Source organism: Protopterus annectens, chromosome 16.part0, assembly GCF_019279795.1.
Source record: "Protopterus annectens isolate FY-2018-M chromosome 16.part0, PAN1.0, whole genome shotgun sequence".
Classification (NCBI taxonomy): domain Eukaryota; kingdom Metazoa; phylum Chordata; order Ceratodontiformes; family Protopteridae; genus Protopterus; species Protopterus annectens.
Window position 1 is genome coordinate 410,129,061 of NC_056750.1, and position 26,185 is coordinate 410,155,245.

The 26,185-nt window shown below is 43.1% G+C and overlaps 1 protein-coding gene across 3 annotated transcripts in view; it reads left to right on the forward strand.

Moving 5' to 3' along the window:
* Positions 1-26,185, forward strand: part of RC3H2 (ring finger and CCCH-type domains 2) — a 2,406,224-nt gene that overhangs the window by 2,041,560 nt on the left and 338,479 nt on the right. The window lies entirely within an intron of this gene.

Consider the following 26,185-nt stretch of genomic DNA (forward strand, 5'->3'; position numbering starts at 1 on the left):
TAACTAGGATTTTATGTTATATGGAAAGATTGTCTATCGATTGTATTGGATGTTCATCATGTTACACTGCTGCAGTCATTACAATTGGGTTATCCTGCCGTCAGGCGGTCCCGCAGTCGGCCAGAGTTCCAAAGTCTTGGTCCAGTGTCGGTTGCTGTCACTTCTTCCCTGACGTCAGTGCGCCAAGGGTATATAAGATGCATCAAACGCCATTTTCTTCATTCTTTCTTGCCGCGCGGTGCCCGAAGCAGAAGCAGTTCGCAAGTGCCGGTCAGCCGACTCCTGAGATTTTCGAAGTCGAATTTCAGATCCGAAGTCTTCAATAAAGCTAAGTACCCCGTTGGGGAAACTTTTTTCTTGCCTCAGACCGATGTCAGAAAAAGTTAATAATTGTATTTCTTGTGGGAAGCAAATACCTCATAAGGACTTCCACTCTTACTGTATTCCATGCCTAGGCCCTGATCACAACGTCACTAGTTGTCGGTTTTGCGTTAGATTTAACAAACGCACTATAAAAAGGCGTTTTGATTTTGCTTTGCACTACTTTGGCCAAAGGTTCAATTATATTATGCCATCAGATCAATCGACGACCGCAATTCCGAAAAAACGCAAAGACAAGGATAAAGACAGGCATCCGAGTTCCAAAACCGACGACAAAGCCTCTTCTAGGCCAGTCACCGGTTCGCCGGTTCTCAGTGAGGCGCTTTCGCAGCCCCTGACACCCGCTACCGCAGAGCCACAGGCCGCCTCCATCTCCCATGTGGAGACAACTAGGCCTCTGGAAACTCAAGGTATTGGGCCTATGGAAACTAATCCCTCAGATGGGTCCGGAGCCGCTGAGCAGGCATTGGCTTCTTGGGGTGTTTTCAGACCTTCACAACTGTCCATTAAAGCAACAGCCAAGACAAAAGTACCATTAAAGACAAAGAAGCAAGTACAGCATTCTCCTGGGCAGTCCTCCATGCCTAAAAACAGATGCTTAAAATGGCCGAAGACCTCATTACTCTAATCAGGGGTTCCCATCCCCCTCCTAAGAAAAGGCCTAGGCAGGAAACAGACTATGATTCCTCTGATCAGGTTTCCATTTCCTCTGATTCCTCTTCAGACCAGAGATACTCTCTACCCCCCTATGAGGTCTCTGATGCTGAAGAATCTATCCCTTCAGCCTCTCCTCCTGAGGATTATTCTTTTGGGGAAACTTTACATACCATGAGGGAGCACTTCCATTGGGAAAGTCAGGATTATTCAGAATCCAAGAAAAGGCTCAGGGATTTCCTTTTATTGCCTCAGCACAGGCCCCTGGCTATTCCGCCTGTGCTTGATATTGTGGATGATGTGATGTTCATCGTGCATACAGCTGCAGTCATAACAGATGGGTTCTCCTGCCGTCAGGCGGGTCCTTGGTCGGCCGAATTCCAAAGTCTAGGTCTGGCGTTGGTTGTCGTCGCTTCTTCCCTAATGTCAGTGCGACAGGGGTATAAAAGAACCAGCCAACGCCATTTTCAGTCTTTCTTGCCGCGCGGTGCCCGAAGCAGTTCGCAAGTGCCGGTCGGCCAGCTCCTGAAATTACGAAAAATTTTGCAACCGAAGTCTTCTTGAAAGCTAAGTACCCGTTAGAAACTTTTCTTGCCTCAGACCGATGTCAGACAAAGTTAATAATTGTATTTCATGTGGGAAGCAAATACCGCATAAGGATTTCCATTCCCTCTGTATTCCTTGTTTAGGCCCAGACCACGACGTCTCGGTCTGTCGCTTTTGTGCTACATTCAGCAAATGCACCATTAAGCATCGGGCGGAGTTCGCCCAGCATTATTTTGGCAAAAAATGTAACTATATTATGTCGTCGGATACTCCGACTCCAGTTTTGTCTAAAAATCGCAAAGATAAGGACCGACACACGAGGTCCGTGGCCTCTACCGACACCACACCAAAGCCGACTACAGGTGGTCCGGTTCTCAGCGAGGCGCCTACGCAGCCCCTGACTACCGACGACACTTCATTGGCGGTGTCTCCTGTGCCCGAGGTCGCAGGCTCCTCGGCCCACACCCCGACTACAGATACCGAAGCCACTCTTGGTGGTGAATCTCAAAATGTGGACAGGTCTACCTCCTCTCAAGGTGTCTTCAGACCTTCCTCTTCTTTTTCCATCAAGGCTTTCACTAAGTCTAAAGCAGCCATGCATTCTAAGAGGCAAGCTACACAGGGCCCATCTCCAGGCCCCATGCCTAAAAAACAGATGCTTAAAATGGCTGAGGATTTAATTACTCTTATCAGGGGTTCTCAACCCCCCCCCCCCCCCGGACAAAAGGCCCAGAGTGGAGGAAGAATCCTCCTCCTCTGATCAGGGCTTCATTATATCAGAGCACTCTGATGAACAGGAACATTCTTACTCCCCTTTTGAAGACTCTGATGCAGAGGAGTCCATTCCCTCTGTATCCCCCCAGAGGATTACTCATTTGGGGAAACTTTGCATACCTTAAGGGAACACTTCCACTAGGAAGGCCAAGATTATTCAGATTCCAAGAAAAGGCTTAGGGAATTTCTCTTGCTACCTCAGCACAGGCCTCTGGCTATACCTCCTGTCTTGGACATACTAGATGATGTGTACTCGGAGGTCTGCCTTAACCCGGATTCTCTACCTCCAGCCCCAGTCAAGCCTGACAGGTAGGTACTACAGGGTTCCTGACTCACACCAATTTCTATACAAAAGCCATGCTGCTGACCCAGAAACTATCTCACAGGGCCCCAAGGGAATTAAGGCCTCCACTGCTAAAAATCCATTACCTTCCGAGAGATTCCAGATCCTTAGAAAGGTGGGGGAAAAAGGTATATACCTCGGCCACCTTAACCATGAGGGCATTAAACTGTCAGTTCCATATACTAAAGTACCAACAGTTTCTGTTATCACAATTGAGAAGTAAAATGTCACAACCTGAACAACCAGACTTGAAGGAGTTGCAGGATTTGATGCATAGTGCAGAACAAGTGGGTAAACATACCTTACAATGTGGTTTTGATGCCCTAGAGGCCTCATGTAGAGCTGCTGTTACAGGATCAGTCATACGTAGACATGCCTGGCTCAAGGAACAAACCTTACCAGATCATGTCAAAGCTAAATTACTAGATGCCCCTCTACAAAAGGATGTATTATTTGGTGCTAATGCTGAGGAGGTATTAAGGAAAATGGAGGAAAGGGCTAAATCAATGCAAACAGTGAAAGATTTTCTACAGGTACAACCCCCACGTTTCAGTAGAAATTGGCCTCCCAAAAATTGGTCCTTTCCAGCCACGGACAGACCCCAAAGAGGTAGATACAGGCGCCCGAGGGGCAGAGGGCAATCCCAAGGATCGTTTAGAGGCAGACAATGGCAAGCTCCTACACAAAGAGGTGGTGAGGATAACTCGCAACCATTCAGAAAGCAAGCCCAATGACTTTCCCCTTTGCATGCCAAGCAAGACTCAAATGGCAGCACCCTTAGGTGGAAAACTGGCATTATTTTCAAAAAATTGGCATATTGTCACAAAAGACAAATGGATCCTGGACATTATAAACAGAGGCTACAGATTCCATTTTCACACCCTTCCAAAAATGAGAGGCATGCCATATCTGCCACACAATCAAAGGGCAGAGGCACAAAGACAAATTTCAGATCTCATAGACATGAAAGCTATTCAAGAGGTATCTACGCACGAACAAGGTCAAGGTTTTTATTCCAGACTATTCCTGGTACCAAGGAAGGGAAAAGATTGGAGACCTATTTTGGACCTATCCATCCTAAACACATTTCTACTCGTACCAAAATTCAAGATGCTCACTCTACAGCAGCTTCTTCCCATGCTGGGCAAGGAGTCTTGGCTGGTAACATTGGACCTCAAGGAGGCATACCTGCATGTCCCAATCAGACAAAATTGCAGAAGATACCTCAGATTTCTTGCAGGTTCAACCCATTATCAATTCTCTGCATTGCCCTTTGGCTTATCTACTGCGCCCAGAGTATTCACGAAATGCCTTGCATCAGTAATTGCCTACTGCAGACTTCAAGGGATACAAATATACCCCTATTTGGACGACTGCCTGATCCAAGCGGACAGCAAGCACATTCTTCTAAAACATCTGGCTTATGTAATAATGTTGTTGAATTCTCTGGGATACACAGTCAACAAAAAGAAATCAAGGCTAATACCGTCTCGGAAAATAATTTTCCTGGGTGCCAACTTGGACACAAACACCCAGATGGCCTACGTCACGCCAGAGAAGCAGGGGCAACTAACTCAATACTTCAGAACACTAGCAAACTGCACCAGGCTGACTGCAAGGAAAATCTTGCAGGCTCTGGGATTCATGGCATCTTGCATCTTACTAATCCCATGTGCAAATCTGCATATGAGGAAACTTCAATGGTACCTGAAAAACCTATGGTCTCAGCACAGCCACAGTTTGGAAACCATAATACCACTAATTCCATGTCTTCAAAAGGAATTTCTGTGGTGGGCTCAAGCATGCCAAACAAACACAGGTCTCCCATTCAGCAAGCCTCAAGCAAATCAAGTCATCACAACAGACGCCTTGGACTACGCCTGGGGGGCGCACATGACAGATCGGTGCATTCAGGACAAATGGTCCCAAAAAGAAAAGCACCTTCACATCAATCAAAAGGAAATGCTAGCAGTAATAAATGCTATTATAGCTTTCAAAGACCTTCTGCAACCAGGTCAACTATTGATAAGGACGGACAACACCACAGTAATGTGGTACATAAACAAACAGGGAGGAACCCATTCATACCCCCTATGCAGGCTGGCCATGTCACTTTGGAACATGGCCCTGGACTTACAAATCGAACTGCAAGCACAGTACTTGCCAGGCAAGGAAAACACGCTGGCAGACAACCTAAGCAGAAATATGACAGATCCACACGAATGGAAGTTGCATCCTCAAGTTTTTACAGAGATAATTCAAGCATGGGGAAGGCCAGACATAGATCTCTTTGCCTCCCACAAAAATCACCAATTGACAAAATTCTGCTCAAGGATTTTTCATACAAAGGCCTGGAGAGTGGATGCTCTCTTTCAGTTGGACATCAATGACAGTTTATGCCTTCCCACCTCTTCCTCTGCTGCCCAAAGTTCTATTAAAAACCAGAGCAGACAGACCAAAGATGATTCTCATTGCTCCAGACTGGCCAAGACAACACTGGTACCCACTCCTGAGGAGCCTGACGCATTCCCCACTATGGACCCTGCTTCTAATGCCTCTTCTTCTGACTCAGCAGAGCTTCAAAACTCTTCACAGTCAGCTAAAAACACTCAATCTAGCCGCATGGAAGATTCCTTAGCATCACAACAGACCCTACTCTCCAAGGAGGTGCAGGATGTCATTTTGGAGGCCAGAAGGCCGTCTACTAGAAAAGCTTACTCCGCAAAATGGAAACGGTTTTGTGTCTGGAATGAGAAAAAGGGCCAGGATCCTGGAAAACTGAATTTACCTCAAATATTACAGTATCTAGCTGAGCTGCTAAGCAGTGGACTTTCATTCTCCTCCATCAAAATCCATGCCTCAGCCATTTCTGCAGAATACAACACTGATCCACCCTTATTCTCTCACCCCCTCTTAAGACAGTTCCTCAGAGGGGCTAAGAATCTAAAACCCCCAAGGAAATGACCAATACCTGCTTGGGATCTCAATTTCATTCTAGAAAAGCTGACCTTGCCTCCTTTTGAGCCAGCTGCCTCATCAGATTTGCAATATTTTTCCTGGAAAACAGCTTTCCTTCTGGCTATTACCTCAGCTCATAGGGTATCAGAACTACAAGCTCTCATGGCTGTGCAGCCTTTTATCATCTTCCATCAGGACAGAGTTTCCTTATGAACCAACCCGTCCTTTATGCCAAAAGTGGTATCCAGGGTAGCTTTGAATCAGGCTATACACTTACCTACCTTTTATCCTAATCCTCAAAACAAAGGGGAGAGATTACTACATTCCTTGGACATCCACAGACAACTGCGTTATTATTTGGACAGAACAAAGCCTTTCAGAAAATCAGAACAGCTCTTTGTGTCCTATGCTATAGGAGCTCAAGGAAAGCCAATTTCCAAACAGACAATCTCAAAATGGATAGCCCACTGCATACGCTTTTGCTATTCTTTTCATGGCAAAACTGTACCTACAGGCATTAGATCTCACTCCACAAGGGCCACCGCTACCTCTGCAGCTTTTCTCGGAGGAGTTCCTACCAAAGATATTTTGGAAGTAGCCACTTGGAGTTCTGTGCATACCTTCTCCAAGCACTACCACCTTCCATTATACTCCAAATCTAGAGCGGGCTTTGCCACTGCAGTCTTGCAGGGCATTCTGGCTCCTCCTAGTTCCACCTAGTGCCTACCAACCCTTTCTTAGCTTTGGGATTCTACCCATCTGTTATGACTGCAGCTGTATGCACAATGAACATAGTACAGTTTTGTACCTACCATAAATGTAGATGTTAGAGTGCTAATACAGCTGCAGTCCAGGTTTCCCTCCCTCCTTCCCCTCTTGGGACAGGCCTATTGGCTAACACCTCCTCATGCAACCTGATTGGGGTATTCATTCTTGTTGTATTTGTTTGCACTACTGTATTTTGATTATATGGCATTGCTTTATTACACAAATTTATGTATTGCCTTCCTTCTGGGGGCACCTGACATCTGGGGCAAGAAAAACTGAAGAAAATGGCGTCGGCTGGTTCTTTTATACCTCTGTCGCACTGACGTCAGGGAAGAAGCGACGACAACCGACGCCGGACCTAGACTTTGGAATTCGGCCGACCGAGGACCCGCCTGACGGCAGGAGAACCCATCTGTTATGACTGCAGCTGTATTAGCACTCGAACATCTACATTTATGGTAGGTACAAAACTGTACTTTCTCAGAATCCAGCTTATCTCCTGATTCTTTGCCCCCTGCACCAGCCAAGCCAGATAGGTATTATAGAGTCCCTGACTCTCACAAGTTTCTTTATAAAAACCCTTCTGCTGATCCAGAAACTATTTCCCAGTGTCCAAAAGGGGTTAAGGCTTCCATTGCAAAAAATCCAGTACCCTCTGACAGAGATTCCAGAGCTTTGGATAGATGGGGGAAGAAAGTTTACACTTCTGCAACTTTAGCAGTAAGGGCTTTAAATTGTCAGTTTTGCATGCTTAAGTACCAACAGTATTTAATGGCTCAGTTAAAACAGAAAATGCTTGCAAGCTCAGTAACTCCTGACTGTAAAGAAATGCAGGATTTATTGCATGCAGTTGAACAGGTGGGAAAACATACTCTGCAATGTAGTTTTGATTCTTTAGAGGCCTGTTGTAGAGCTGCAGTTACAGGTTCTGGGATTCGAAGACATGCTTGGTTAAAAGAACAGAGTTTACCTGATCATGTTAAGGCAAACTTATTGGATGCTCCTTTACAGCATGATACCTTGTTTAGTGTTAAGACAGAAGAGGTGTTAAAGAAAATGGAGGATAAAGCAAATTTTATGCAAACAGTCAAGGATTTCTTACAGGTACAGCCACCTCGATTTAGCAGAAATTGGCCAACAAAGAATTGGTCCTTTCCAGTGTCAGACAGGCCACAAGGAGGCAGATACAGACGCCCAAGAGGCAGATCTCAACCCCAAGGCTCTAACAGACAACGGCAGTGGGGCACTTCAACCCCAAAAGGAGGTGAGGACAAGTCACAACCTTACAGGAAACGGTCCCAATGACTTCCACCTTCGTACGCCAAGCACTTCCCTTTTGGCAGCCCCCTTAGGGGGAAAACTAGCACTTTTTTCTCAAAGCTGGCAAACAATCACCCAAGACAAATGGGTTCTGAATATTGTGTCTCAAGGTTACAGGTTCCACTTTCATACTTTACCAAGGCTAAAAGGAATGCCAGACCTGCCACAGAATCAATGGGCAGAGGCACAAAAACAAATTACAGCCCTCATGGACATGAGAGCAATTCAAAAAGTACCACAACAGGAACAAGGACAAGGATTTTACTCAAGACTCTTCCTGGTCCCCAGAAAGGACAATGCCTGGAGGCCCATACTAGACCGTTCAATTCTAAATACTTACCTGGATATTCCGAAATTCAGAATGTTGACATTACAGCAGCTTCTACCCATGCTAGGCAAGAAGGCTTGGCTTGTTACTCTGGACTTCAAAGAGGCATATCTGCATGTCCCTATCAGACAAAATTGCAGAAGATACCTCAGATTCAAAGCTGGTACAATGCACTACCAATTCTCTGCACTGCCCTTTGCCTTATCTACTGCACCCAGGATCTTTACAAAGTGCCTGGCACCAGTAATTGCATTTTGCAGACAAAAAGGAATTCAAATATATCCATACCTGGACGAGTGACTCATTCAAGCATAGACAAAGGACATTCTTCTACAGCGTCTGGCGTTTGTAAAAAGGTTGCTAATTTGTGTAGGGTACACAGTAAACGAAAAGAAGTCAAAACTAGTGCCCTCACAACAGATTATATTCCTGGGTGCCAGCTTAAATACAACGGCCCAGATGGCTTATCTCACGCCAGGCAAGCAAATTCAATTAACTCAATATTTTCAATTACTGGCAAAAAAGTCCCATCTCCCTGCAAGAAAAATTCTGCAGGCCTTGGGATTCATGGCATCCTGCATACTACTAATACCATATGCCAGACTGCATATGAAGAAACTACAATGGTACCTAAAAAGTGTTTGGACTCAACACTCTCACAGTTTAGAAGCAGTAATACCAATGATTCCCTGCCTACAACAGGAGTTTCGATGGTGGGCACAGGCATGTCACCTAAACAAGGGTCAGCCTTTTACCCTACCCACAGCCAGGCAGACTCTAACAACGGATGCTTCGGATTACGCCTGGGGAGCACACATGGCAGGAAAATGCATTCGGGGCAAGTGGACCACAGACCAGATGCATCTTCACATCAATCAAAAAGAGATGTTGGCTGTTCAAAATGCCCTAACAGCTTTTAATGACCTTCTGCATCCAGGGCAATTATTATTAAAGACAGACAACACCACAGTAATGTGGTACATAACCAAGCAAGGGGGCACTCATTCTTATCCCCCATGCAGGCAAGCCATGACCTTGTTGAACACAGCTCTAACGTGTCAAGTTCATCTGCAAGCACAATTCCTGCCAGGAAAGAAAAATACAGACAATCTAAGCAGAAATATCATGGACCCTCACGAATGGAAATTGAATCCACAAACCTTCAGCATGGTAACGCAAAAATGGGGATGCCCAGACATAGATCTTTTTGCCTCCCCACTGAATTGCCAACTGCAAAAATTCTGCACAAGGACTTATCACACACAAGCATGGAAAGTGGATGCTCTCTCGTTCAGCTGGAAAAGCCTAAAAGTTTATGCCTTCCCACCACTGCCTCTCCTTTCAAAGGTACTCCTAAAAACCAGACAAGAAAAACCACAGATGATCCTGATTGCTCCAGACTGGCCATGCCAGCACTAGTACCCAATCTTAAGGAACTTAGCTCAAGGCCCACCATGGATTTTGCCTCAAATTCCACACCTTCTGACTCAACAAAACAATCAGATCCTGCACGGTCAGCTCAAAACCCTAAACCTGGCTGCATGGCAGATTCATTAGTCAAACAGGCAACACCTCTCTCTAAAGCTGTTATGGATGTCATTTTGGAGGCCAGGAGGCTTAGCACCAGGAAAGCTTACTCAGAAAAATGGAAGAGATTCTGTGCCTGGAACCAGGCTCAAAGCCTTGACCCTCTAGTCCCAAACATTCCTCTGATTTTACAATACTTAACTGAGATGCTGGACAAAGGCCTATCCTTCTCATCAGTTAAGATCCACGCCTCTGCCATTTCAGCACATTACAACACGGATCCTCCTTTATTCTCTCATTCCTTGCTAAAGCAGTACCTCAGAGGGGCTAAAAACATAAAGCTGCCCCAGAGAGCACCAACACCAACTTGGGACCTCAATTCTGTTTTGGAAAAACTGACCCTGCCACCTTTTGAGCCAGCCAATACAGCCGATCTAAAATTTTTATTATGGAAAACAGCTGTGCTCCTGGCAGTAACTTCAGCACGAAGAGTCTCAGAGCTACAGGCATTAATGGCAGTGGAACCTTTTATAATTTTTCATCAGGACAGGGTTTCTTTAAGGACAAACCCTACCTTTATGCCAAAAGTGGTATCCAGTGTGGCTCTTAACCAAACCATCCATTTGCCAACTTTTTATCCAAACCCCCAGAATAAAGGGGAGAAACGTCTGCACTCTTTGGACATACACAGACAGCTATGCTTCTACTTGGACAAAACAAAAGCTTTCAGGAAAACTGAGCAACTGTTTGTAGCATATGCTGCAGGATCACAGGCAAGGCTATCTCAATGCAGACTATATCCAAATGGATAGGACACTGTATTCATTACTGCTACACACAGCATGGAAAATCAGTCCCTAATAACATTAGGCCACATTCCACCAGGGCAACAGCCACTTCAACAGCCTTTTTCAGAGGAGTACCTACCAAGGAAATTTTGGAGGCTGCAACTTGGAGTTCAGTGCACACCTTTACCAAGCATTACCACTTGCCTCTTTACTCTAAATCCAGAGCAGGATTTGCCACTGCAGTTCTGCAGGGCCTCATAGCTAATCCTAACTCTTTATAGACCAGCCACCCAACCTTAGCTTTGGGATTCTACCCAAGTGTAATGACTGCAGCAGTGTAACACGATGAACATAGTACAGTTTTGTACCTACCATAAATGTAGATGTTCGAATGTTCACACTGCTGCAGTCCAGGTTACCCACCCTCCATCCCCCCGGAACTAGCTGGACTTATCTATACCTTTCTATCCTATGCAACCTTTGTGGTGTATTTGCTTGTATATGAAGGTACTGTTTTTATTTTATATGTATATTTTTTATTAGCAGTATGTATTGCCTACCTACTTGGGGGCACCTGACATCTGGGGCAAGAAAAACTGAAGAAAATGGCGTCAGATGCATCTTATATACCCCTGGCGCACTGACATCAGGGAAGAAGCGACAGCAACCGACGCCGGACCAAGACTTTGGAACTCTGGCCTACTGCGGGACCGCCTGACGGCAGGATAACCCAAATGTAATGACTGCAGCAGTGTGAACACTCGAACATCTACATTTATGGTAGGTACAAAACTGTACTTTACTTATAGTTTGTGATACGGACATCATCCTGAGGACTTTGCGAGATACGTGAACTTGTAAAACCATACTTTTATATGTATGCATCTCCAACAAGAATGATATGTTCATTATTTACAGCGCTCATCTGTCCTACTAAAGCTAATAAACTACACAGCTAAGAATACATGGTTGTTTGGTCTGATTTTATTTAACGGTATTTGATTTTCATTTACAATTTCGTCTTTTCTTACTCTGGAATTCTTTTCATACGAATGAGGGAAACAACAGAGTTAATTTAATTTTAAGTTTAAGTACTTCTGAATCGTAAGCCAATAGCTGACCAAGTTAACTCATTTATTTCAAATCAGTCATATTTGAGGTAAAAATAACTTCCTAGGCCAAGGTCATTCACAAGGCATTCTTCAACTATGTCTGCAACCTCAAAGACAATATACAACAATGTAATGAATTAATTGTAAATGGAGTAACTTATACTGAACCAGACAATATAGCAAGTCTACTAGCCCACAAATTTAGGTCCAGATTTACCCCCCTCTCCCTCCAGACACATCCTTCAGGTAATACCACAATATAGCAAGTCTACCAGCCCACAAATTTAGGTCCAGATTTACCCCCCTCTCCCTCCAGACACATCCTTCAGGTAATACCCTTAACTATAACTCCCGCAGCTATCACTGTAGAACAGTTCTTATTGCACTCTCCAAATCCCCATTAATATCCCAGGATGCCTCCTTAACAGCATGAAACATGACCTAAGGACCACTAAAATTGCTGTTTAGCCACAGCCTTCAGTCAGGCTTCATGCCAAGCAAGTAGAGGACTGCAGGTATCATCCCTGTGCACACAGGTGGGCAATCTACAATCCCAGGTAACCACAGACCTACTACTCTGACTAGTCTTGTGCAAAACCATGGAAAGAATGATCATGGAAATGATTAACAATGACGCAAGAAACCTTCAGACATAGGATCCAACCCAGTTTATTTTTTTCAAGGGCAGGTCATTTCTATTCAGTATGATGGACTACTTCAAGAAGGTCACAGAGCAATGCACAAGAACAAAATGCTGCTTACTGCTTACCCTGACCTGGCAAAAGCTTTTGACGTATTACCCCACACTGATGTTGTAGACAAACTCACTAAGTTGGGTATGAACCCCTGGGTCACATTTTGGATAGTCAGCTGGCTCACAGGTAAGACCCAATAAGTTAGGATAGGGGAGTCTGCCTCCACAAAGAGATCAGTCACTAGTGGAGTCCCTCAGTGCTTGGTGCTGGAGCCATTTATTTTGGCATTTACTTTTGTGAAGTCAAGGGCTTATGGCTGACCAAGTTTGCAGATTATTGCAATATAGGCACAGTCATTGAATCCCCCATGACCAGGCACTTTCCAAGAAGGCCTGACACAAACTAATAACTGGTGTCTGAGCCATGGTCTAAAGCTGAATATCAGGAAATGCCCAATAGTATCCTCTTGGGAGGACAGCTACCCCCTGGAAGCTAATATATTGATAATGTACCACCTAAGAGTAGACCCAGTGGTCAGGGATTTGTGAATAAATGTAGACAGTAACCTGGTGTTTGAACATCATAGTGTTTACTGTAGTAAGGAAGTTCTGTATTGCGCAGCTTATAAGCAAGGTTATGGCATCTAGGTCCTAAGATGTCCCTGTTCCTCTATACTTGGCCTTAGGCCACTCATTGAGTACAAACTCCTTTTGGTATGTACCTATGCAACAACTGGAGCTCCTGCAGAGTTTCCTTACAAAAACAAATGTATGGCCTAAGCTTGTCCTACAAAGACAGCCTCAAAGCCCAGTTTGTGTGCTCAGTCTCCTTCAGATTGCTGAGAGGCTGCAAAGTATCCTCTGATCCTACTCTGATGGACCTGTTGCACATCAGCAAAATAAATAACATCAGAATTACCCAGTCTATTGACCTAAACCTAGTCTTCAACATAAATAGGACATGTTGGAGGGACAGGTATGTGTCTTATAGCCTACCCCTTCTCTGAATCAGTCTTCCCATCCATGTGAAACAGAGTTTTTCCCTAACCCAGTTTAAGGATATCTCGGACCAGTGGATGGGGAACTGGAAATTTACCCTTGATGTGGCACCTTTGTTTCTAGTAGTCAGAGGCACTTTATAATTGCTTGGCCACCCGTGCCCAACCATACATATAATACCCCCTTAAGTAACCATAGGGTATCAGTACTTGAGATACATTAGGGAAACGAGGCTAGGCTTAAAAATGCTGCCTGGGTTTGCTGCAAGGTACTATTTTAGAACAAATTAATTGTGTTTGGGGAAATGAAGATACATTAAGAAAGAAATTGTTGTACAAAGAATGTATGTATATTTTTAAAACACAAAACTTTGGTCCCAAAGGGATTGAATAACGAGTTAAATTGGAAGTGTTTGCTTTAAGAATGAAGAGAGTTTAATTGTTTGATTGAATGTAATTGGTGGTCAAGTTGTATAAAAGTGAATTTTTATGGAGGTTTTTTATTCCAAGAAGGTGGTGACAGTGAGGCACTAGAATAAAACAATGTTTTTACTGCCTGGTTGCTTTATTTAAGTGCCACAAATATCTACATTTTTATTTTCATTTCCATATTTGGACTGTAGTTGTTGCCTTTGTCAGGAGTGTGGAGGTTCTGTCGTGGTTTGTCGCCTGGGTTTGTTAGCTTTGTAATCACCTGTAAACCTGTGTAAATAAGCCACATCTTGGTTAATTCAGATCTGTGCGAATGAGCACTATACTTTTTTTATGTCTGCAGGAGGCAGTTGGCCTTGCTGACAATGTTTGCTGTGACATTAATTTAAGAACATGTCCCTTGGTTTAGTGTCTTAAGAGTTGCATTGTTCCAACTCTAATCCTGTGCCTGCTGTAATAAAAGCTTATTCCTACAAGTGTCACTGTATTTTTGTGTATTGCACAAAACTGCACACAGCAGTAGGACACTTTGCAGTAATTCTACAGGCCTCACTGTTGTCTAATCTGTCACACACAAGCATACTGCCTCCCACTTTAACAGGGGTGCCCTTTTTGTGAGGGCTGTGGCCCCATAGCCCTGATCTCTCAGTCCGCTGTCTCAGAGGTCACACCACATCAGAGATTACTTCTTTTTACTATTATGCAAAAAGCTCAGAATTTCTAGACAAAATATGTATAAAAAGACTGAAATTAGAGGCAAGAAAAATACTTCTACAAGAAAAACTCTCAGAAGCTTCAAATAAAAAATTGTGTTCATTAATGCAAAGATCCATGAAAGAAAAACACTATATAGACCAAGAAACCTTGTGCAGTTTAGAAAAAGAAGCGACTAAGTGCAACAATTTAAAGAACAAAATTTAAAGACGTTTGAAGGGTATAAGAAAGAAATATGGACATAGGAAAGAAAGAGAGATCTGGTGTGGTGCAATATTTATGCAAAGGAGAAAGCCAAATTAATCAACACAAAAAAGGCAGCCCCAAAGGTATTCAAAGAGAAATACAGGCAAAGGCATCCAGATATGGAAAATTTCACAGTAAAAAAAAAAATAAATAAGTAAGATCACAAAGAGGGATTGTAGGATGGAAGATTGGTCAAGTAGACTTTAAAAATAGAAGCTGAAGTTATGGAATATTTGCGAAGTGAAGGATTCATTGTAGAAAGTCTATGACAGGTTATATCACAGCATGATGGCGCAACTAGTCCCCAAAGTAAGGAGAAAAAAAAGAGGAGCAGGAGACATCTGAAGAAGAAATATGGTCATAGGAGAGAAAAAATAGATTTAATATGATGCAATATTTATGCAAAGGAGAAAGCAAAAGTAATAAATGCTAAAAGAGAACCACCAAAGATATTTCAAGAGAAATAACAGGCAAAGACATCTGGATATGGAAAATTTTACAATAAAAAATAAGAAAACGGAGGAAAAGTAGAAAAGAGGATTAGTAATGGAGAAGTTAAACAAATCAAAACTGAGGTTATGGATTACCTGCAAAGTGAAGGATTTAGTGTAGAAAATTTAACTCTGGTAACAACACAACATAGAGCAGTGGACACCCAAATTAAGGAGAAACCAATGGAGTGGGAAGCATCTAATCAGTTGACCTATTAAGATACTTTGGAGCCTCCCATAGAAAACCAGTAAGCCTATGTTAAAATTAAAGAGTCTCCGTAGATAGGTTTTGATAAGAATTAGTGGAGGGCATAATGGGTTACTTTATTGGCTAACAGATGATAGATCTGGTAGCTTATTTTACATCATGTATGCAATATTAAAATTTGTCGATGCTGCTTGGATAAGAATGGCTTATATAAGTATTTAACAGTATGTTTTTCAATAGCTCACTGTTAAAGAATTTATAAATGTGAAGTTATTAATTTTAACTTTAAAACAACTTCTGTTTTTTAATTATTTTGGATAATTGTAATTTATAATAGAACGTTTTTAATAATATATATGTTTTTAATAGGGTATGTTGCTTTAAAACTTTTAATTTTCGATATGTCAGCTGGTTAATGCATCAGCCTACTTAAAAAGTAACAGTTCATTTGGTGTTTTATCTGATGAAGTTCGTACATTCAAGTGGACGAAAAGCGCTTCGGTTAATAAACGGATTTTCTTACTACGTTTTCCATATCTTCTTTTTGTTTTTCTTTTTGTATTTTGGAAGTTTTTAGACTGTGTTTGTTTCGGGAATGGAAATCAAACCAGAAGTAAATAAAAATCAGGCAGCAACTGACTGTGCCAACAAACAAAAGAAAGAATATAAAGTGAAGGATCAGTTGAGAAGGAGAAGGTAAGAAATGTGGAAACTGCACAGTTGCAAGTATGGAAAACTGTTGGAACAACCTCATGTTCATGAGGATTGAACGCAGGAATGATTAGGAGAGGTGAATCTAAACCAAAAGATGAAAGGTTAATATTGGATGCCCAAGATAGTGGACTTGTGTACATGTTGGTTTACAAACATGGGAGAAACAGACACATTTATGTTTTGTAAAACAGAAATGGAAACGGTCACACATCTTGTTGCTGGTTGTGATATACCAGTGGCAGAAGGACTGTGTACTGAAAGGCATAATAATGTGGCAAGACTGCTGGTACTGTAGATTGTGCAAACATTATATTGAAGTAGCTGAGAAACAGTGAAAACATGAGCCACAAATAGAAAATGAAGTTTATATCACAAGGGATCATCTATTACCAACAGTTCAAAAAACAGATGCGAGAAAACCAGATATAGTAGTCAATGAAAAGAAGACAGAAGTAGCATTGATCATTGAAATTGGTACACCCAGTGACTACAGTGTCTTACATTCAGAGAGACACAAAATCATAAAATATCAGGATTTGCAGGCAGAAACCGGGGCATTGTGGAAGAAGGATACTCTGACAGTTCCAATAGTAGTAGGAGCAATGGGTCTTAAAAGAAAAAAAAAAAAAACTAATTTGCAGTCATACTTGTATGTTACAGATACATGTACCTCCGTATGAATTGCAGGAGTCTTCATTACTGGGAACATTGCAGGTGCTGAGAAGAGCACTTCTAACTGACATTAAAGATTGAAACAGTACTAATTTCATGAACATACTTTGACTTAGGAATGGGGTCCATTCCCATCATGGTATTAGAAACCTAAAAGACTTGGAGAAATTAAAAAGGGCGAAGAATAAATGAATGTATTTTTTCTGTCTGGCAAGTAAGTGCAACCTTTGAGGTAGTGTATTTAGAGAATGGATGTGGAAGTAGTGCCCTCATACTGGCTGTACATAGCCTCCCTGCTAAAAAACAATTTAATTTAATTATTTTTTGAGTAATAGGGTTTGGAGATTAGCGTAATAGTTTAACTCACAGGCAAAAAGTACAGGGTGTGATTCTCACCAAGGGAAATTGTCTAGGCTTAAATGATCCACAGAGGCAGCTATCCTAGTACCTATCTGTGAACCTATATGCATTGCTTGGATGGGGTGACATTAACTTGTGGGCGGTAATTGACTTATTTTTTATTTAAGTTTGATTACCGGGAAAGTCCACTGGGCCAGGAAGAGCCCATTTTCAGTGGAGGCCTGAGGAGAAAAGCTCCACAGTAATTGCAAGTTACATTTCACATGATACAAAAGGACATAGTTCATACAGCTAATTAAACATTTACAGATAAGCTCCATGATATTTGCAATTGGCTTATCACAATGTTACAAAAATGAAAAGACATAATTCAGTACAGAAACTTCAACATTTACATAAAGTGAATATTTGTTATAAACTCAATTGTAGGTTTAACATTTCAAAATATATAGCTACTAGCCATTAGTAGGTTAGGAAAATATTATGCATGGAGAGGGTAATAGTATAACTGATATTGGAGAGTCACTTATTGGTAAGTAGTACTAATTATAACAGAGCAGACCTAAGTCTGCAGTGTCTGTCCTGTATGCATATAGCCATTAGTCTTCTATTTTCTATTTTTAACTTTTTGATCACAACAGAGTTGCAATATTTTTTTTTCAACATTTTGTGTGACGTGCCCCTCTGACCTTGAAACAGTGTACAACGACATCACTGTTTTAACAGCATACTTCTGCAAGTGCTGCTTGATGCAGGTGTTCGCCCACCCAGTGGTTGCTTCTGGGCTACAGATCCTTCTGGTCTTTAACAGGAGGTGGTGCCAGCCAGTGCAGAATCCCTGTCTTCACCCCCCCCACCCCCCAACAAATGTTGGCCACTCAATCAGGAGCACGGTGTTACAGTGTGGTAAAGTCACAAGCTCTTGCACTTTGAGGGGGGGTTACCAAGTGCTTGCATTCTCGGGCTTTGGGCCTTAATATAAGTAACCATTTTTTTTTAATTTGGAAAGGGAATTAACTGAATGGCAGTAAAGAAAGTTAACTTTTATCATATTACTTGCATGACCTGGTTTAGAAGACTTTTCCATAGTTTCTGGTTTCTAAAATATGATCATCTCCAGTGAACCCATTGTAAGCTCAGCTCAGTTCTATGTTGACCTTAAGCAGATCACCTCATAATAGCAAATAATAAACAAAATAAATCTGTAAATGCCCTAGAACAACAAGATGGTTCTGACATGATGCATTTATTTTATGAGGAGTACTGAATTAATTCAAAGTTCTGTATTTTTTATGGCATAATCATAAAATGAAGTATTGTAATGTGTAAAAGGTCTAACCAAAAAAGGTCTTCCTATCGGACCAGTTTGTAATCCAGGGCACAGCAAAGAAATTTGTACAGCGAATGTAGAGGTCTTGTATAACATTTTTGTAATGAATACTGTCAGATCCTTTTGTAAGATGTAAACAGAGCACATCACAACTACTGGAATTTCCAGACAAGTACATTGGAAACACTATGAAAGCAAATGTGTTTCTAGAAAATAATTAATAATAAATAAGGTCTGTAAAACTTCAAGAGGGGTAAATGTCAGGTGTTTAAGCAGAGTATTCGGAACATTTAGCTCTGAGACAAGTGAGGGCGATAAGGCTATAATTAGAGACTAGCTGTTCATTGTAGTATTCACTATTTTAGACCTCACATTTGAGATTACTGCCTGCAGATGGCCTCAGTGGCTGGCACTACTTCCAGGACTTATCCTTTCCCCAATGGTTTCAGCTGATGGCCTTCCACCAGAAGGTAAGGACTCCAGTGACATAAGAAGTGTGTTAGCTGATGCATCTTCATGTCTTTATTGCCTGTGATGTGTTGCACAGAGTTGCCACCTCTTCATTTGGCAGGCTTCCAGGAGCCATACAAATGCCTCGTAGGGGATTCTTGTTATCTTCCTTAGTGCTGGAGTCTAAAGTAGCTAAGGTTAGATTTTGACAGTAGTTTTAATACAGACTCTTTTTAAAGTCAACAAACATATTTGTGCAGGAAGCAAATTCCCACAAAGAATTCCGCAGTCTTTGCTTATTTTGCCTCAGCCCTGAACACAACACGAACTCTTGTTTACACAGTGACAGTTTTGCCTCAAGGAAAAGCCAAAGAAGGTGCAAGTCTCATCAGGAGTCTTCAGGCAAAAAAAAAAATAGAGATGCATGCTGGGTTCTGTGTCTCCATGGTATCAGCCAAAGCCTCTGGCAACCTTCTGCCAAAAAAGAAACGGTTTGATACAAGAAATGGGGAATCTGTAGGTCCAGCAGTTCTTGGCATGGAGAGACACTTTTGCAGGCATTACCCTCAGAGCTGGTCTTTGCCCAGGCCTGTGACATGACTGTTACTTAGACTTCCATGCTGTCAACATCTTCTTTTATGTCCTCCCAGACCAAGATTGCTGCCATGCCTCTTGAGACCAAAGGCCTTTTTTTGGTTTTGTAGGGCCAAATTATTATTTCAGAAGGCAAAAGCAGGATCCCTAAAATTCTACTCATTGAGGAGGCTCCTGAAGACTGTATTTGAGGTCTCAGTCCCCTACCCATCACCCAAGGTCTTTAAGGTGTTGCACCTAAAGCTACAAGGTACAAGACACTGAAGACCAAACTAATAGCTGCCATTTCCTCTCTGCATAGATGAGGCAGTGCCTCAGCCCTCTTCACTTCTTAGGCTTCTACTGATTCACCTCGCAGAGGTTTTCATGACTTTCCAGAAAGTAAATAGATTGAAAATGTCTGAGGACCCTTTTAAAAAGAGAAGAGTGTGGAAGCACCACCTAAGGATTCTGGCATTCTGACTGTCAAGATTCAGAGGCAGATGAGCTAGCTTATGTTGACCAATTCCCTTTTGCCTTTGGAAACACCCTTCATGAATGAATTAAGTCTTTCAGTTGAGAGAGTGACTACTCAGTGGCTCAGCTCAGAATCTGAGCTTTTGGTGGCCTGCCTGAGCCTAGTGTACATGTTGTTCCTCCAGAGCTAGATGTTCTGGAGGGTCTGTTCACAAATGCATCTGCGGAGCCAGTCTCCCTCGCCCCTACTACTAGGAAATCTGATAAGTTGTGTAGGGACAAAGATTCCCACAAGGAGCTTTATAAAAAAATATAAAAATCATTTGGTTGATCCATCTGGGATGTCCCTGGATTCCAGCAATGGAGCAGTTTTGCAACCATCCAGTACCTTATTCCCAATAATGTGGAAAGTAGAATACCCAACAAAGTTGGGGAGAAAATATGTACTTATACTATCCTTTCTTTCAGAACCTTCAACTCCCAGATGTCCTTCATGGATGCATCTGCAGTCATAACAACTGGGTTGTCCTGTCGTCAGGCAGCCCTTCAGTCGGCCGGATTCCAAAGTCCGGGTCCGGCTTCGGCTGATGTCGCACTTCACCCGACGTCATCTCTGTTGGTCTTCGGGTATAAAAGCATCAGCCGACGCCATTTTCCTCAGTCTTTCTTGCCGCGTGGCGCCCGAAGCAGAAGCTGTTCGCAAGTGCCGGTCGGTCGGATCCAGAGATTACTTCTACCGAATACTACTTCGAAGACTTCTAAAGCTAAGTACCCGTTGGGGACTCTTTCTTGCCTCAGCCGATGTCAGAAAAAGTTAATAATTGTTTAACCTGTGGGAAACAAATACCTCATAAAGATTTCCACTCTTATTGTCTGCCTTGTTTAGGCCCAGCCCACGACGTAGCAGCCTGTTCGCCTGTGCTTCTTTCAACCGGGCAACGCTTAGGCGTCGGTCGGAGTTTGCAGAACAGTTTTTCGGTTCTGATTTTGCGTACATTATGCCGTCGGATCCTCCGACTACCCAATCTGCCAAAAAACGCAAAGATAAAGACCAACACTCGCGGTCCGTGGTTTCGGCCGAAACCATGGTTAAGCAAACCGCGAGTGTCTCAGTTTCGGCCGAAACCGAGAAAACTGATCAAAGTACAGCTGAACCTATCTCTACAACTGAGGCCCCTGCTACCACTCTTGAATCGGCCTCAGAAATTTTATCCACTACGGTGGTTGCCACTGACTTATCAGACACCATTCCCTTGGATGTCTCTACCCCAGCACGTGGTGCTGCTAGGCCTCCAGCAGCCATGTCCATTAAGGCCTTCGCCAGGGCTAAAGCAGCCAAGACTACTAAGACAGTGCCTGTTAAACCCCCCACAACCAGGCCCTCTGCTAGTTCTCAAATGCTTACTTTGGCAGAAGATTTAATTTCTTTAATTAGAGGATCTCAATCTCACCCAGACAGGGCCTCGCAGCCCCCAGAGAAGAGACCTAGGGCAGAGCCCCTGAGCCAGTGTCCTCTGATGATTCTGCTGACGAATCAGACATAACTGACCAGCCAGAGGCTCCTTTCTCCAATTTTGAAGATTCTGATGCTGAAGAATCCATTCCAGCTGCCTCCCACCAGAAGAATTCTCCTTTGGGGAAACCTTACATGCCATGCGAGAGCAGTTCCAATGGCAGCAACAGGATTTTTCAGACTCCAGAAAAAGACTTAGGACCTTTCTGCACCTCCCACAGCACAGGCCCTTAGCTATACCTCCTGTTCTCTCTGTGGTGGATGATGCTTTCAATGATGTCTGCTCCGCTCCAGATTCTTTACCCCAGCCCCTGCCAAACCAGACAGATTTTACAGGGTGCCAGATACTCATCACCACCTTTACAAGGCCCCACTTGCAGACCCGAAACTATATCCCAGGGTCCCAAGGCAGTAGCCGCGACCATAGCTAAAACCCTATTCCTTCTGAAAGGGAAGCAAGGTCATTAGACAGATGGGGTAAAAGGTCTACACTTCAGCTACTCTCTCAGCTAGAGCTTTAAACTGTCAGTTTCACATGATACAATACCAAGAGTTTATGCTTGATCAGTTAACTAAAAACTAACCACTGATGAATCTCTTGATAAGAAATATGTATTAGAAATGGTAAATAACATACAACAGGTTAGCAACCATTCATTAAAATGTGGCTATGATGCACTGGAGGCTTCATTTAGATCAGCCATGACTGGCACAGTGATAAGAAGGCATGCATGGCTAAAGGAGCAAGCTTTACCAGATCATGTTAAAGCTAAGTTGCTAGATGCTCCTATGGATAAGACAAGTTTGTTTGGTACACCTGCCCAGCAGGTTATGAAGAAAATGGAAGAAAAGGCAAAATCTGTTCAAACGGTTAAAGATTTCTTGCAGGTTCAACCCCAAGGTTTAGCAGGAACTGGCCTGCCAAAAATTGGTCCTTTCCTGACTCCACAAAATTTCAAAGGGGCAGGAATAGACGTTCCAGAGGCAGAAACCAATCCAGAGGAGGTGCCTACAGAGGACGACAGTGGCAAGGTAACAACAGAGGCACAGACACAACCACTGCCACTACATCAGCACAACCACAGTGACTTAACCCTAAATCCGCCTACCAGGGAACAAATAGCAGCTCCTCTAGGCGGAAAGTTAACCTTATTTTCAAAGAACTGGCACTACATAACAAAAGACAAGTGGATTTTACAAACCATAGATCAAGGTTACCGGTTTCACTTCCACACTTTACCAGTCAAAAGAGGAATGCCAAATCTACCTCCAAATCAAAAAACAGAGGCACTACAACAGATAATGGAGTTAGCAAACATGAGAGCTGTGGAAAGAGTGCCAACAGCAGAGCAAGGAAAGGGGTTCTACTCCAGACTATTCCTAGTTCCAAGAAAGGAAAAAAGTTGGAGACCAATTCTCGACCTGTCCACCTTAAATACATACATCATTGTCCCAAAATCCAAAATGCTGACCCTACAGCAACTTCTTCCCATGCTGGGTAAGGAGTCTTGGCTGGTAACTCTAGATCTCAAGGAGGCATACCTGCACGTCCCCATTCGACCAATCTGCAGAAGATACCTCAGATTTCTTGCAGGATCAGAGCACTATCAATTCTCAGCATTGCCCTTTGGCTTATCTACTGCCCAGAGTATTCACAAAATGCCTGGCATCAGTAATCGCCCATTGCAGACTACAGGGAATTCAAATTTACCCATACCTGGACGACTGCCTGCTACAAGGGGACAACAAAAGCAAGCTGACAACAGATTTACAAAGGGTCATTTACTTGCTACAAGCACTGGGATACACAGTCAATTTACAAAAGTCAAGGCTGATACCATCCCAAACAAGGACATTCTTGGGCGGAATTGGACACAGTAAAACAAATGGCATTCCTGACTACAGAAAAACAAAAGAACTCCCTCTTCACTTCTTGGCACTAACAAAACTGAACAAGTTAACAGCAAGAAAAGTACTGCAGGCCTTGGGCTTCATGGCATCATGCATAATCTTGGTCCCATTTGCCAGACTACATATGAGAAAACTACAGTGGTACCTAAAGAATTTATGGTCCCAACACAGACACAGCCTAGAAACAGAAATCCCACTAATTCCATGTTTAAAGCAGGAGTTCCTATGGTGGGCTCAGGCATGTCAGTCAAACCCAGGCCTACCCTTTCGCAGATGTCAAGCAAGCCAGACCATCACAACAGACGCTTCAGACCTAGGATGGGGGCCCACATGCTGGACAAATGCGTGCAAGGATTGTGGACACAGGATCAACTTCACCTGCACATCAACCTAAAAGAAATGCTGGCAGTAAAACTGGCAATCCAAAAGTTCAAACCATTTCTCCAAGAGGGCCAGTTGATGATAAGGACAGACAACACCACAGTCATGTGGTACATCAACAAACAGGGAGGCACTCATTCATACCCCCTATGCAGAATGACTTTGGAGCTGTGGACCCTGGCACTCAGCTACAACATCCAGTTACAGGCAATATTTGTACCGGGAAAAGAAAATACTCTAGCAGACATATTAAGCAGAACCACATCGGATGCCCACGAATGGAAGCTGCACCCGGACATCTTCAAGACCATCTCAAAGAAATGGGGAATGCCTCAGATAGATCTATTCGCATCACCTCTCAATCACCAGCTCAAAAGTAATGCACAAGGACATTCCACCCACTAGCATGGAAAGTGGATTCGCTCTCCTTCAGCTGGAAAGGCCTAACAGCATATGCATTCCCACCTCTTCCCTTGATACACAAAGTACTACTAAAAATCAAGGAAGAACGTCCAAGGATAATCCTGATAGCTCCAAACTGGCCAAGACAACACTGGTACCCTCTGCTGAGGAGCATGTCTCGGAACAATATGTGGCCAATACCCCTGATGCCTTTGATGTTAACTCAGAACAACTACAGCATCATACATCCAAACCTAAAAACGTTGCAACTGACTGCATGGAACATCACATAGCAGCAGCTAAACCACAACTTTCCCAAAGAGTTAAAGACATTATTCTTGAAGCACGCAGACCTTCAACAAGAAGGAACTATGCTGGAAAATGGAAAAGGTTTGTCATTTGGAGTGCGGAAAGAGGAAAAGATGTGTCAAACATAGATATGCCTAACATTCTGGAGTATCTGGCGAACTTCTTCATTCAGGCCTGTCCTACTCCTCCATCAAGATACATGCATCAGCTATTTCAGCAGAATACAGCTTTGATCCACCTGTTTTTTCGCACCCTTTGCTCAGGCAGTTCCTCAGAGGAATCAAGAATGTAAAACCTCCAAGGAAACCACCATTACCAGCTTGGGACTTAAACTTTGTGCTAGAAAAGTTGACACTATCACCCTTTGAACCAGCAGCAACAGCAGACCTACAACACCTGTCATGGAAAACTGCTTTCCTACTGGCAATTACTTCAGCAAGGAGGGTTTCAGAACTACAGGCCTTAATGGCAGTGCAACCCTTCCTAATCTTCCACCAAGATAGAGTGTCCATGAGGACTAATCCTACATTTATGCCTAAGGTGGTATCCAGAGTGTCTTTAAACCAGGCAATCCACCTACCTACCTTCTTTCCCAACCCACAAAACAGAGGGAAAGAATACTGCATACCTTGGATGTACATAGACAGCTACGCTACTACTTGGACAGAACAAAAATAGCAGAAAGACTGACCAACTTTTGTAGCCTATGCAACAGGAAGGGAAGGAAAAGCTATTTCCAAACAGACAATCTCCAAATGGATAGGAAATTGCATATGATTCTGTTACTCCTTCCATGGAAAACCAATTCCACAGAACATAAGACCTCATTCTACAAGGGCAACAGCCACTACCACAGCCTTCTTACGAGGAGTGGCAACCAAAGACATTATTGAGGCGGCTACTTGGACCTCCGTGCATTCATTTGCCAAGCATTATAATTTGCCTCTATATTCCAGATCCCGAGCAGGGTTTGCCACTGCTGTACTGCAAGGGATCCTAAACACACCATAATCTACTTTTATCCTCCTGCCCTAGTTGGCTATGGTATTCTACCCAGTTGTTATGACTGCAGATGCATCCATGAAGGACATAGTACAGTTTTGTACCTACCATAAATGTAGATGTCCGAACTGGATAGCATCTGCAGTCAGGATTACCTCCCTCCTTCCCTCTGTGGTACTCCTAGGGTGTTTACCCTCCTAATAGCTAGCTGGTGGGGGGGAGTCTTTTATGGTGTATTTGTTTGTATATATGTACATACATGCTTATTTGTGTGTTTACCTCTATCTTTTTGGAAACATTGGCATTTATCCAAATTTTAGCCTTCAAGAGGGCTACTGGCATCTGGGGCAAGAAACACTGAGGAAAATGGCGTCGGCTGATGCTTTTATACCCGAAGACCAACAGAGATGACGTCGGGCGAAGTGCGACATCAGCCGAAGCCGGACCCGGACTTTGGAATCCGGCCGACTGAAGGGCTGCCTGGCGACAGGACAACCCAGTTGTTATGACTGCAGATGCTATCCAGTTCGGACATCTACATTTATGGTAGGTACAAAACTGTACTTTTCATTTACTTTGCTATCTGTAGTCTCTGCAAGAGAAGATGTGGGCTATAGCAGAGGGCATAGAGATGCTTAAGCTTTTGTCTTTTCTTCTTAGTCAGCCAAGCATTCCAAGAAATATGGTTATGATGCAATGGATGCATTGTGCAAGGCAGCAGCAACAATAGGTCTAATTGCTTAGAGACGTGCTTGGTTAAAGACCATGCCCCTCCTAGACCGTGTAAAGATGGAGCTCTTTATTGAACA